Source organism: Sorex fumeus, unplaced genomic scaffold (assembly GCF_029834395.1).
Source record: "Sorex fumeus unplaced genomic scaffold, SorFum_2.1 ptg000007l, whole genome shotgun sequence".
NCBI classification, from domain to species: Eukaryota; Metazoa; Chordata; class Mammalia; order Eulipotyphla; family Soricidae; genus Sorex; species Sorex fumeus.
Window position 1 is genome coordinate 13,603,954 of NW_026606064.1, and position 12,886 is coordinate 13,616,839.

Genomic DNA, 12,886 nt, shown 5'->3' on the forward strand with positions numbered 1-12,886 from the left:
TCATGGCTTTTATCTCTAGGAAGTTGCCTAATATGTCTTCATAAATGTCTTAGAGATGACATTTTCCTTACTTCCTTTAAAGGGACACTATAAAATAAAGAGAATAAAGAGCATTTTTAATGTTCCTAATTTAAAACTGATAGCTAGAGAGTTATGTAGCCAGACAGATAAATATACTGGTTAGGGTCTTGCCATGGACTGACTAATCCTGGTTTGATCACTTTCCCTGCATTTGTTCCCCTAGTAGCACTGAAAATGTTTATTTCGGGGTAGGTGGGACATTCCTGCAATCAGGAATTACTCCTTCTGGTGCTTGACGTACCATATGGGATGCCAGGGATCAAACCTGGGCTAGTCACATGCAAGGCAAATGCCTTACCATCTAAACTATCACTTTGGCCCCCACAAGTGATTCTTGAGTAACCACATAATCAAAAATAAAATCCCTGAGCACCTCATATTTCCTCCCCAAATACATTAATTGTAGCACTGTCCTTCCATTGTTCATTGATTTGCTTGTGCGGGCCTAGTAATGTCTGCATTGTGAGACTTGTTGTTACTGTGTTTGTCATATCGAATACATCACGGGTAGCTTGTCACATCTCGGTAGCTTGCCAGGCTATGTGAGAGGGGAGAATTGAACCTGGATCTGGGTTGGCCGGGTCTGCTACGTGCAAGGCAAACACCCTATTCTATGTGCTATTGCTCCAGCCCAGTACATTAATTATTATAATTTATTACCAAAAGAATCACACTTTTAATAAGATGACAATATTTTCAGACAGAAACTCTCTTTGATAAGAAGACTCTCTTGAGTCATCTTAGTTTAGCAGTTTCTCTAATGCAAATTAGTGCAAATTTTGTTTCCCTTTCCCCTATGCACATTTTTTCTCCTTAAAATTATTATATAGTTAACATCTAAGTTCTTCATATTATTAATTACATATTAGCTTAGGATAATGATCAAGAAGCTCTTCATAAACACACATTGCATTTATCATTATGCTTGTAATTGTCAAGCTATTATTTATCGTTTATCAGATTCAGAATTTCCCTATTAGTATGAGAATCAAGGATGGAACCCCTGGGGTCCTGAATTCCAGGCATTCTCTTCTATCAAAATCATACTTGGCTCTGGAGTGTGTGTAAGATGTTGGGCAGATGTTATCAAAGATACTTCAATAGGTTATCATAAAGCTCTTAAGTCATTTATCCTTCGAAATGTCAAGTAACTAAATTGATATCCCCATCTGCTGAAAATCTTACTGGGAAAAAGTGAAATGAGAAATGGAAATTCTCATTTTCTTTCAAAATTACTTCACTGTGTTATCCTGCCAGGGACATCTATTTTTGATGTCTCAAGTTTAAAAAAATAGAATAACTTTAGTGGCTTTTTTAAAATTTTGTTTCTTTGAAATGCCAAACAATTTTGTGCATTCTCTTATACCCATGACTGAAAGCTATGGGGTTGTTCTTTAAAGCAAAAGTGATAAAATGTTGGGTTAAAAATGGCAACCAGTCTGCCATTGTGTGTTTTTGACATGCTTGCCTTTCTGTCTGTTATTATCATAGCTGAGGGCCCTCTTTCCATTGTCTCTGCTCTCCTTCCCAGAATGACCTCAATTTTCATCCTTGGGTGTAAATTAACCATTTTCTGTTAGCTATTCTCCAAGTTTATGCAACAAATGGTTTGGAAATGTTAATGTGTTCAGCATGTTGACATACTTTATCTTTTGTACATAAGATACAAATGTAATTATGTGCTTACATATTTACAGAGTACATTTAATTACAAATTCTGTGTTGCCTGTTTATAGTATTAAAAGAAACACAAAACACCAATTCACTGAGCCCGTTATTCTTGACCTCTGTGAGGGCCCATTTTAGACCAGACAATTATTCAAGCATGGCGGGTGGGGGTTATGTAATTAGAGGGAATTTCTTCAGGATTCGCCAGAACTCTGATACAGATAGGGAAATTGTCAAAACGAAAGCACCCCAGAGGGGTGAATTCTCAAGTCCAAGAACATCAAAATGAGGATTCTTTTTTTGTTTTAATTTTTTTTATTCCCCATCACCAATATCCCCGGTATACCCCCCTCACTTCCCACTCTCCCACTGCCTCCATGGCAAACAATTTTCCACATACTTTCTCTCTACTTTTGGGCATTTATTTTGTTATATAGTTACTGAGAGGTCATCATGTTTGGTCATTTATCTACTTTCTGCACATCTCCTATCTCAATTGATTCCTCCAGCCATAATTTTCTTAGTGATCCCTTCTCTATTTCAGCTGTCTTCTCCCCTTTGCTCACGAGGCAGGCTTCCAGCTATGGAACAATCTACCTATCCTGTGTATCTACTATCCTTAGGTGTCAGCCTCGTGTTATGTTGTTTTATACTCCACAAATGAGTGCAGTCTTTCTATGTCTGTCCCTCTCTTTCTGACTCATTTCACTAAGCATGACTTAAAGACTTAAAGACTTCTGCTCACCTAGAAAATCAACACTGAACCCTAATTGTAAATTTAGAGGTAATGTTTGCAGCACGTAACAACAGCATGCAGGAAAATTCCTCTTGAATAGGATTAATGGCTTCGTAAGCAAGACCCCACAGCATTCTCTTACCCCTTCTACTATGGGAGAACAAGAAAAAGTTACTTATGAACCAGACACTACATATGTTGATATCTTAATCTTGGACTTTACTGCCTTCAGATCTGTGACAAATGCATGCTTGCTCTGCATACACACCCACCCTACAACATTCTACTGTAGAAATCTGAAAAGACTAAGACACACAGCTTTTATGACCATAAAATTATGCATGGGCTTTTATGACTTATGACTAGATATATGTCTTACAAGTTTAATAATTGCAGATATTTGGAAATACTGAATTAATCAAATGTCACTAAAACTATTTAATGAGTGATTATCTTTTAGAAGACTCTAAGGAGCAAATATAGAAAGACTATCTACTCAAGGAACTGTGAGCATGACAGACCACCAGGAGACTTGTGGCTCAAGTCCATGTGGTCTTCTGTTTGAAGTTCACATCTTTAGAATTCCTGCAGCCTATATGAATTCTGTTCCCTACTAAAGTCTAACAGCTCCTTTGATCACCCTCTTCAAGCAGTGTAATTCCATATTGTGCTGATCAAGTCTTCCATTCAAATAACTTCTCTCCATCATCTCTTATTTTGGAAATGAACTATTTTAGAATGAATAACTTTGGTTTCTTGAAATGTTATCTTGAGGGGTGGTATGCTCATTGATAACCAAAAACTTTGATATCTTCCTTTGTTAGCTCTGGACATTAACCTTAATTTATTCCTCTCTATTTAGGAAAATCATTCCTTTCAGTCTTAAAAGTAAATCAGGGGCCAGAGAAATAGCTCAGGTACTGAAGCACATTCCTTGCATGCATTCAAGCCCTTGTTTAATTCCAGGCACCACAAACCTCCCCCAAGCACTACTAGGTGTTGCCTTTGTAACCTCTAGCACTATGGGGCTCAAGTAGCACTGCATTACTAAGTCTGAACACCAAAACATCACACTGTTCCAGCTGGGCTGTGAGGTTGGATGTGGTCCCTGGAACTATTGGGGAAATCCCTTACCAGCCAAATATATCACAAGTTAATCTCTTCTACAGTCATGCTATTTCTTGATCTAGACTCTTTGATAGAATTCATTCCATTCAGAAAAGCGGAAGTTCTTATGATCATTTTAAATACACACAGTAATACAGTTGTTTTGTGTGATGAAATTTATAGTTTACTGTATACAGATATTAAAACATTGTACAAAAATGAATTTTATACTTAAAAATTTCTTATTTGGACTGGAGCAATAGCACAGTGGGTAAGGTGTTTGCCTTGCATGCAGTTGACCTTCGATTCCTCTGCCCCTCTCAGAGAGCCCGGCAAGCTACCGAGAGTATGTCACCTGCATGGCAAAGGCTGGAAAGCTACCTGTGATGTATCCGATATGCCAAAAACAGTAAAAGCAAGTCTCACAATTTGTTGAGACTTTATTGGTGTTTGTTTGAGCAAATCGATGAACAATGGGAGGACAGTGCTGCAGTGCTACAGTGCTATATTTTTATTTAAAGAATAAGGTAAAGGTAAAGGCCCTCCCTTGATCGTCGATTTGCTCGAGCGGGCCCAGTAACGTCTCCATTGGAGACTTTGTTGTTACTGTGTCTGGCATATCGAATACTCTCGGTAGCTTGCCGGGCTCTCCGAGAGGGGCGGAGGAATCGAACTCGAGTCGGCCATGTTGGCCGCTTGTAAGGCGAACGCCCTACCCTCTGTGCTATCGCTCCATATTTAAAGAATATGAATCTATTATGATTGTTAGCCTACAATAGTGCGCATTTCCTTCAACTTGTATAAAACATAACTGATGCATAAATATTTGTCAAATATATGTTATTTCTTTTCTTTATCAATGTTCTCTCTTTTCCCTTTCCTAAATATTCTTTATCTGGCATTGTATGTTCATATAGAGAGAATTAAATGTACCAAAGAGAATGTAGCCAGTAGAGGTAAGTTCATAGTTAACCTGAGAACAAGTTTGCTTGCTCTTTTTGAACCATTATCCATTTATTTATTTATTTACAGTAATATGCCCCATTTTAAAACACTGAACAATGACATTGTAAAGTGCAGGGAACTCTGAAATGTTATCCTGTTTGACCTTACACTTCATTCATACCTCTTTTCTATAGATCATCATGTCCTGTCACAATCTTTCTCTGCCTATAACCACCTTTGGCTCTTTTAAATCTTGTTACTCTTGAAAACTCAACTTGTGACACTCACCCTAAGAATATATAAATTTGAATAAGCATTGCTCAGAGAATTGAGTGCTTTTCAGTGCTCTGGCAGTACCTTATTCATATTTGCATGAATAAACAAGTTTTCTTCCCTCTTTTGTAATTCTGGGTGTTTTCCTATTTTTTTTTCTCCTGGCTAGGAGCTTAAGGAAGACTCCTAGCATTGCTCAGGAAAGCACATGCAGTACCAGGAATAGAAATGGGGTCAGCTATGTAAAACAAGGAATTTTCCCACTACACTATCTCTTTGCCTTGTTTTCTGTTGTCTTCTGTTAATGATATGTACCCTTATTGGGAGAAAATCTGTTTTCTTCATTTCTGTATTTTAGTGCATGATAAAATATCAGCTAGAGATAGAGAGAAACATCAACTGTTATATTTTAGTATAATGATTAAATAAATGATGCAAATGCTACATCTCCTTTCCCAACTTTCTCCTTGACCAAGTTGTGTGTCTGATATTTAAATAGGTTTGAGAAGTGCTTTAATTTGAGAAACAGAATGCTATAGCCTAACACAAAATAATAACCATAAGAAATAGTCATGGAATATAAGTTTCAACACCTATCCCACCATCATTGTATGTTTGACCTCAACTATGAATAATTTGATAAAGTATGAGACCTTAATAAGAATTTTTTTAAAAAAGAAAGCAAAGAAAGTTGGCAGGTATAAGAGAAGTAGAACTGGCTATATCTGCAAGAAAAGCTCATTTGCCGTGGCTTATCGACAGAAAAGTAACCTTGGTTTCATTTGCTTTGCTATCCTTATGTAAAGCTATAAGCTTGTATCTGCAGTAACTTTCTTTCATTAAAGAGTTGTCTTAAGGAAACAACTCAGCAGCTGTCAGAGGAATACCAAAATAAGTCATTGATTTGCAATCAAGCTGGCCAATTCCCCATGCTAATGGATTCTCCAATTTTTCCGGTCCTTGTAGAGTTCACCTTCTTGTCACCTAGCATAGAATATTGGTTAACTTTGAAGGGAGAAATGTTCCTTTACTATGACCCAAGCTGTCTGCATTCCTGTCATCAGATTTTAGAGTCCAGGTTAAGTTGGAACTTTTCACTGAAAAGACTATAGCTAGAATGAAGGGTTAAATGATTCACCTTGATGCTTTCCCCAGACTAGATATGATGATAAAATCATTATTATTATCATGTAAGCAGATGAAGTTTTATTTCTATAGAAAACATTAATATATCCTACTGAATCACAAGTAAGTCAATTTAGGGTGATAATGCATATTATAATCAATAATCTGCAATAAAAAGTGCATATAGATTATAAACATTGTCAAGAAACATGAGTAGTTTTCTAATCTCATAGTTGAGTAAAAACTAAACCTGAGTGTCCATAGTCCCATGCCCAGAGTTGGTTGAAACAAGACTCTATTTCATTCCTAATTCTCCTCCCCAGCCCAACAACACTTTATTAAAATTCTCTCCCTCCCTCCCTCCCTCCCTCCCTCCCTCCCTCCCTCCCTTCCTTCCTTCCTTCCTTCCTTCCTTCCTTCCTTCCTTCCTCTTTATCTCTTTTTCTTTCTTCTCTTCTCTTTGGCTACACCTATCTCTCTGACCTAGAAACTCATTATTTTCCTTCTTTATATGGGTCCATAGTAGGTAATTCACGTGGGCAAGAGAAATTTAAAGAATTAATAAAATTCAAATAGTAAAACTGACATGTTAAACTCTCAATAAGTGTAAGTTATTAACAGAACTATGTGGAAATGCTAACTTCTTATTTCCCTTATTATTAAACTCCTCACTTAATTGCATACATCCAAGGATTTCAACTCCATTTCCTATGTTCCATCATAATCTTGGATCATCAGATTACATAGAAGATATAAAAGGGCAATGGGGATATTGAATACTATAGATGCCAGTTAAGAACCTGGATTTGGATGTCATAATGCATTTTTAATTGACCAGAATAAGTTAATTTGTTAGTTAGAATTGCTTCTTAAGGACTTAGACAATGCTATGTTAATCAACTTGTTTTTCAGTGGTAATATCATAAAAAACAAAATATCCAAATTTGTACCAAAGGCTATCACATGGACATGGAATTTAAATGTATTTTCATATACCTCACTACCTAAAAGTTCAACATAAAAAATTTCTTTGTATGTTTGTAATAGGCATTAAAATAATAATAAATTAAAATAGTTACCTATGGAGTATAAGTGTGAATAAAATGGAAATAAAAATATCAAAATTTTATGATTTTTAAAATTATATTTACTTTTGGTACATGAATTCATTTCAGAGTCAAATCTTAAGTAAATTTCAGAAGAAAAATAATGACAAAATTCAATTCAAATACCAATATTTAAACAAAATTGCATTTATATTGATAATATAAAATTATAAAGCAGAATATAACTTCAAAGGGTTGAATAATAATTTAATAATTTTCCAAATAAATTATAATCTAAGAGAAAAAGATAGCAAATATTATACATTACTATTGAAAGTCATTTTGATATTGCAAGTGGAGACTTTCTGTATATACTATAAAACTGTCTGTCTGTCTGTCCTCCCATTGTTCATTGATTTGCTTGAGTGGGCACCAGTAACGTGTCCATTTTGAGACTTGTTGTTACTGTGTTTGGCATATTGAATACATCATGGGTAGCTTGCCAGGCTTTGCCACGCTAGTGAGATACTCTCGGTAGCTTGCTGAGCTCTCTGAAAGGGTTGGAGGAATCAAACCCGTCTCAGCCGGGCTGACTGCGTGCAAGGCAAATGCCCTACCGCTGTACTATCACTCCAGTCAGTACTATAAAATAAAATTTTATTATTTGTTTTATACTATAAAATAAAAAAATAATAAAATTGTTTATAAGTTATTAGAAATAAAGTTAAGGTCCATGGAAATGTAAAATAATAAAATAAAATTTTCATTCCCTATAAAAATAATTTTGGGCTCTAAAGACACCACAGTGGGTAGGGCATTTGCCTTGCATGCAGCCAACCCGGGTTTGATTCCTCTGTCCCTCTTGGAGAGCCCAGCAAGCTACAGAGAGTATCCCACCTGCACAGCAGAGCCTGGTAAGCTCCCTCTGGCATATTTGATATGCCAAAAACAGTAACGACAAGTCTCACAATGGAAACATTACTAGTGCCTGCTGGAGCAAAAAATAAACAATGGGAAGACAGTGCTACAGTGCTATAAAAGTAATCTGAAACTTGTGATATTTGTGAATTCATAATTTTATGTCTAATATATAAAAGTCTATATAGTTAATATGTACTATTACAACATCTTATGAATTTATAAAATTAATATTAATCATAAACATAATTACATAATGACTATAAATTATAGAAATATAATGCACTCAAAATATTCAACACAATATGAAATATTTATATTTATTTAATAGCATGGAAAATAATATTAATAATGTATTTTTAGCATTTATATTTCTAACCTTAAGTCAGCTAATATTTTATAATATGTTACATCAGTAAAGATAATTATTTCTTTGTACATAATATATAGTCATTTATATTGTAATTATTTATTTTTAAATTTTCCTTTGGAATAACACTCAACAGTGCTTGGTGGTTATTCCTGGAACAGTGCTTGCTGGCCCTCCCTGTAATTCTTTGCCATATCATATTGTGCCAGAAATCAAACTTTGAACTCTGGCATACCAAGCACGGGCTCCAGCCCTTTAAGCTATATCCCTTGTACTATACATGCTTGATGATATGTTATTTAGGCAATAATTCTATAAAATTTGGTCCACAAATACTTTCAATTCAAAATTGACAATAATAGTACATGTCTTTAAGTCAGTATATGAAATGAGTCACATGCTGTCAAAGTTCACCCCACAGGGGGCTTATTCATGGCTAAAACGTAATGTATAATAAACAGATATGGCTGTTAGCTTGTTGGGGAGAGATTTCAAGATGCCCCCAACTTCTTTGCAGTTTGATATGTGTGTTCCCATGAAATCCCCTCCCCTTGAGGGCTGAATTTGTAACTTGCTTTTTAACTAACAGAATGACGTACAGATGGAAAGCACACAATTGCATGAATGCCGTTGTGTTTCATAATCCTGTAATGTCTGCTTCGCTGAGAGACTCTTTCTTGCTGACTTTAAAACAAGTCACCACATTTAGAGCTCGTCTTTTGAAGTACACTTATGGCAAGTAACTGAGACCTGCCTCTAGCAAATGCTCTAGGTTCTAGAGCATGCTCTAAATGCCATCAATAACTACATAAACCTGAAAGGAAAGCCTTCTGCAGTTGAGACCCAGTTGAGACCCAGTTGAGACAATATCCCCTGGACAATATCTTAGTTTTCTCATGTGAGCTTTTCAGGGAAAAGACTGAATGCTAAGCTATGCCAGACTCTTAACCTAGAGAAAATGTGTATTTTCTTAAAACATCATTTTCTTTAGTAAAGTAAAGTAAAGGCCCTCCCGTTGATCGTCGATTTGCTCGAGCGGGCCCAGTAACGTCTCCATTGGAGACTTTGTTGTTACTGTGTCTGGCATATCGAATACTCTCGGTAGCTTGCCGGGCTCTCCGAGAGGGGCGGAGGAATCGAACTCGGGTCGGCCATGTTGGCTGAGTGCAAGGCAGATGCCCTACCCACTGTGCTATGGCTCCAGCCCTCATTTTCTTTATCAATAGAAAATGTGTTTTGTCTTAATACACTATATTTGTGATAATACACTATATTTGTGATATTATGAGCAAGAACCCTTCGGTCAATGGCTGAAATGTTTTTCATTAATAGTGCTATTGCTCCAGCCCCTGGAGCGATAGCAGAGCAGGTAGGGTGTTAGCCTTGCATGCGTCCAACCCGGGTTCAATTCCTCTGTCCCTCTCAGAGAGTCCGGCAAGCTACTGAGAGTATATCACCTGCAGGGCAAAGGCTGGCAAGCTACTTATGACTTATTCAATATGCCAAAGACAGTAACAAGTCCCACAGTGGAAACATTACTGGTGTCCACTTGAGCAAATCGATGAACAACAGGACAGTACTACAGTGCTACAGTGCTATATTGTACATCTTCTGTTGTAACTCAATGTCAGACTTCCATTGTTAGCTTTTCAGTACATTTTCCAAGTATATTTAACTCAAAATCTATCAAGTCCCCATCTCTAACAACAATACTACAGGTATTACAAAAGATACAAAGACAAATAAATGAAACCATAAGTAAACAGATGAATCCAGAATGCCGTGCATTCTCTAACTCACTTGGTCATAAATTTAGATTTAAAAAAGTAGACTGGTGGTGTTGGCAAAAAGCTAGTGGTAGGGCATTTGCCTTGCGCGTGGCAGGCCTGGCCGAGCCGGGTTCAATTTCTTTGCCCCTCTCGGAGAGCCCGGCGAGCTACCGAGAGTATCTCACCTGCGCGGCAAAGCCTGGCAAGCTACCCGTGACATATTCAATATGCTAAACACAGTAACAAGTTTCACAATGGAGACGTTACTGGGTCTACTCGAGTAAATCGATGAACAAACGGAGGACAGTGCTATACAGTGCTATTTAAGAATTGTTAGAGGCCAAAGGGTCAAAAAGTTATGTGTGACATTGTTTTGTTCCTGGATTAATCGCATACAATTTGAAATATATGGAAAATATTGATTAATAATTGAAAAAGCTACATGCACTGGTGATCAAATTATATTTGAATGCAATAATTGGAAATGTTTGGAAATTTTCTTAGTCTAACAATATTTTATTATTGTAATTATGTAACAAAATGGCCTTCGACAAAATAAAATATATATATATATAATACATATATATAATTCCTTTTTGTCTCTTCATTTTAAATACTTGAGGTCACAAAAAGTTTGGATTTTCATATAACTGAGCTCTTTAAAAGTCCCATATGTGTGAATTTTGGTATGTGTGTGTGTTTATGTGTTTACTGTATGTGGAAAGAAAGAAGCACATACATAAAGAAATAGAGATAGCACTTAATGAACATATAGTAAATAGAAAGTATCTGAGCGTGTATTTTGCTGCTGTTTCAACATTTTGTGTTCAGAATATTAAAATCAAAATGTTATGGAGAAAAACACAAAAGACTGTTTAAGCATTATCAGAAGTTTTGTTTAGTGCAAACCTGTGTTCTGAACGATAGGCACTCAGGACCTGTAAAGAAGAAGAAGAAAAAGAAAGGAAGGAAGGAAGGAAGGAAGGAAGGAAGGAAGGAAGGAAGGAAGGAAGGGAGGGAGGGAGGGAGGAAGGAAGGAAGGAAGGAAGGAAGGAAGGAAGGAAGGAAGGAAGGAAGGAAGGAAGGAAAAAAGAAAGAAAGAAAGAAAGAAAGAAAGAAAGAAAGAAAGAAAGAAAGAAAGAAGGAAAAAAGAAAGAAAGAAAGAAAGAAAGAAAGAAAGAAAGAAAGAAAGAAAGAAAGAAAGAAAGAAAGAAAGAAAGAAAAAGCAGTCACATCTGGTCATATGATACTGATAGACATTTCAGCTCCCAGAAGAGATCAGTGCAGAGGCTCCTGCCTCCGCACCTGGCTGTCCTCACTGGGACCCCTTGGAGGAGTGTGGGTTGAGTTTCCCTCCCCACCCCGAGCAAAGTCCCGACAGCTGAAGACTTCCAGTTACAGCCACAGCCATGCTTAAGACCACTCTCCACACGTTTGGATAAACCTCACGAATGAAGGAACTGGCAGAGGAACCCAGGTGTGTGGGACCTGGGGTGTAGATCTCCACTCCTGCTCAGATTGGGACTAGGCCTATTCCACCCAGATCCTCCATGTTCCAGTATGTAGGCGTTACATCCACCAACTGCCCCGGTGCCACATAATCCCATCAACTGTCAAGACCCAGAGACTATAAAACTCAGCTCCTGGAAGCTTATTATCTAATTCTTACTCTGAAGAAACTGGCAGGCTACCTAAAGTATCCTGCCCACAGGGCAGAGTCTGGCAAACTCCCCGTGGTATATTCAATATGCCAAAAACCAGTAACAATGATGGTCTCATTCTCCTGACCCTGATAGAGCCTCAAATGTGGCACTTTCTAATATCTAAGGGCTAGGATGAAGGAAACATTACTGGTGCCTGCTAGAGGAAATAGATGAACAATAGGATGACAGTGATACAGTGATACAGTGATTTCAAAGTATTGTTTCTTGTATTAATAGTTTCCTTCTGACTAATTCACAGACTTAAGAAAAGTTACTTTTTAACTCTTCTGTTAAGAAAAGTTACTTTTTAACTTTTCTTGCCATTTTAATCAATATTTAATTAATCATTTTGAAGTAATGATTATTCTATACATCAGTGTCAATTTTGTCATGCAGAGAAATAAATATGTGCATATATCTATACATATTAATTTTAAAAATCAGGCAACTCTACCAATCCGATTGTTTTTATTTTGAGCCATTGTGACCAAGGAAATAAGTTTGATAGATATACAAAGATGGCCTGGTCAGGCATTTGTTTTGTTTTGGGAGGATGATTTTCTAGCAGACATGGAGAAACCACCTGCCAATTCATGCTGAGAAATGATTATATATTTGTAAATGGGACCTAGTGATTAACAACCTTTTAGAAAGGTGTGAATACTTTCAAAAATTATAAAATTTGAAAAGGTACTTTGAACATTTGGAAGTTCCATCTCCTCATTCCCACCCAGGAAATAAGCAGTCTCTCTCTTGCTCACTGGCTTTTCTTTTCCTATCTTTTTAAAAATCAGTCTCAAGTTGATATTGGTGTTTTTTGTTTTTAGGGGATTTTTTGCCTTTTTTGGTGCCAGCCTGGCAATGCACTGGAGATCCTCCTGGCTCTGTACTCAGGAATTACTCCTGGCAGTGCTCAGTGGATCATATAGGATGCTGGGAGTCGAACCCAGGTCAGCTGCATGCAAGGCAAACGCCCTACCCGCTGTGCTATTGCTATTGCTCCAGCCTTCAAGTTGAAATTGTTATCTTAATCCTTAGCATTTTATCTAGGATAAAATTGAAAAAAAAGGATAAATCTAAAACAAAATTATTCTGATGGGTTGGCAAAAACTGACATTGAAATTATTTTCTGTTCTTTATTTTCT